This window comes from Lissotriton helveticus, chromosome 4_1, assembly GCF_964261635.1.
Source record: "Lissotriton helveticus chromosome 4_1, aLisHel1.1, whole genome shotgun sequence".
NCBI lineage: Eukaryota > Metazoa > Chordata > Amphibia > Caudata > Salamandridae > Lissotriton > Lissotriton helveticus.
In genome coordinates, this window is record NC_136063.1 from 1,496,525,803 (window position 1) to 1,496,528,712 (window position 2,910).

Sequence of the window (2,910 nt, forward strand, 5' to 3'; positions counted from 1 at the left end):
AGCCACATGCATTTAAAATGGCACACTGTAGTAGGCTCTGCTATAGAATGTGTTTCAGTTGGAAATCAAGCTCTATCTAGTATGGATCATGACCGATGACACAATATACGTGACACATTTTGCAAAAACTGGAGGGAAATTTTTAAAAACATGCATTTAATCACTGAATGATTCTCACCACTTCTAAGCATGGCACAGTCATGAAAATGAACACAGTACAGTGGCATGATGATAGCTTTATGCTGCACTTTGAATTATAATCAGATTGTATGGTCTTAGAATTATGGGACAAAATGTAAGGCATACTTTTTCGACATGTGACACAATTGAAAAACATCATACATTCTACTTCACATTTTGACTAGTTTCCAATGTGCCACATACATGATACTTCACATGGGTAAGTAGAACACGACTAGGAACAATGTGCTGTTTCAATTATGTCTCTATCATATGTAGATTGTGAATTATAGCATAAAGCATAAAGTGTTCTTCAACATACATGAAAGTGAAAACGAAAAACCTACCTGAAGGTTACACTTGATTTGTACCTTGTCCCTATAAGCCACAAACATCAGAGTTGCCACTATATAGTGTAAATGTCCTAGCTACATACTGCAATTAAAATTAAGTCAGTACCTCATACTCTTCAAGAATTATAGTGCACATCATATTCTGTAGTATATCCTATCTGTTTCAATGGGGCGACCAGATGGCCGCAAATTGAAAATCGCCTCATTTGGATTCAAGTTGCATTGTATGTACCTTGTGTGTGAGTCACATGCATTTAAAATGGCACACTGTAGTAGGCCATGCTATAGAATGTGTTACAGTTGGAAATCAAGCTCTATCTAGTATGGATCTTGACTGATGACACAATATACGTGACACATTTTGCAAAAACTGGAGACCAATTTTTAAAAACATGTATTTAATCACTGAAAGATTCTCACCACTTCTAAGCATGGCACAGGCATGAAAATGAAAACATGACTGTCACATGATGTTAGCTTTATGCTGCACTTTGAATTATGGATCCAGATTGTATGGTTTAAGAATTATGGAACAAAATGTAAGGCATTTTTTTTCGAACATGTGACGTAATTTAAAAACATCATACATTCAACTTCACATTTTGACTACTTTCCAATATGACACATACATGATATTTCACATGGGTAAGTAGCACAAGACTAGGAACAATGTGTTGTTTAAATTATGTCTCTATCTGAAATTGCTTGCATTGATCACTTGGTAAATCTCACCAAGTATGATTTGTTCAGGGGCCACAAATCTTTTGTCACCATTTTGACACTTGCACCTGTGTCTCTCAAAGCCATGGATCCTCATTAAAGGATTTAAAGTGTACTCATTCCAATTACAGGGCCTCGAAAGAGTCCTGTAGTGTTATTTTTCGTCACTACCTCCCCGAGTCGGGAGTGGGTAATTTGCGCGCCTGCTGCCTTCCTTGAAAGTGGAAGCCGTTTCTCAGGCTCCCTCTCCGGAATCGAACCCTGATTCCCCGTTACCCGTGGTCACCATGGTAGGCACAGAAAGTACCATCGAAAGTTGATAGGGCAGACATCCGAATGTATCGTCGCCGTCACGGGGACGTGTGAATGGCCCAAGGTTATCTAGAGTCACCAAAGCGGCTGGGCGAGCCCGGATTGGTCTTGGTCTGATCAAAACTCATGACTGTTTGCGGGTTCCAGTGGACTCCAGGACCTGATAGTATATCTCAGGTGACATAGCAAGAGTGGCTAGGGTCCATTTCTAGCCCCTAGGCACACCTTTGACTCATATTTGTAACATTTCGAGGTGTTTGGGGTCAAACTTATTTTTCCATTCTAAGTCCACAGAGTCAGGTCATATTTCTAGGTATTGACCCCAGGCCCCCCTAGTATACCTCAGATTTCATGGCAGGAGTGTCTATGGGCCATTTCTGGCCTCCAGGGGTGACTTTTTGAAGTTTCTGGGTCTAAGGGGGCAAAGTCACTTCTTCCACCCAGCCCAAGGTGCTCAAAATCGGGTACAATATCATGTCTTTCTCTTGGCTGGAAGCGGAAAAAAAAACTTCAGATAATATCAAAGGTATATAGATCACATGAAAGCATCAGATCTGACCTTTACATAAAGTGTATTTATGTCTTGTACACTCAAACAGTGTCTCTGATATCCAGCCTGAGCTATTTGAAAAATTAGCAAAACTCGCTAGAAGTGCTCACTTTTAGCGAGTTTTGCTAATTTTCAGTATCAACCCTCATGACTGTTTTCAGGTCCCTGTAGCCACAAGGACCCCATTATATATCTCAGGTAATATAGCAAGAGTGGCTATCCAGCCTCCAGGCACATGTCGGAATCCTATTTGTGACATTTCGAGGTGTTTGGTGTCAAACTAATTTTTTCCCATTATAAGCCATACAGCACAGAGTCACATCACATTTCTAGTTCTGGACCCAATGACCCCATAGTATACCTCAGATGACATACCAAGAGTGTCTAAGACCCTTTTCTGGCCTCCAGGGGTGACTTTTTGAAGTTTTTGTGTTTAAGGGGGCAAAGTCACTTCTTTCACCCAGCCCAAGGTGCTCAAAATCGGGTACGATCAGAGGTTTTTCTCTTGGCTGGAAGCTGGAAAGAAAACTTCAGATAATATCAAAGGTAGACAGATCAAATGAAAGCATCAGATCTGACCTTTCTAACAAGTGTATTTATGTCTTGAACACTCAAATGGTGTCTCTGATATCCAGTCTGAGCTATTTGACAAATTAGCAAATCTTGTCAAAAAAACATTTTTTTGACAATTTTTGCTAATTTTCAGTATCAACCCTCATGACTGTTTTCAGGTCCCTGTAGCCATCAGGACCCCATTATATATCTGAGGTGATATAACACGACTGGCTAGGGCTA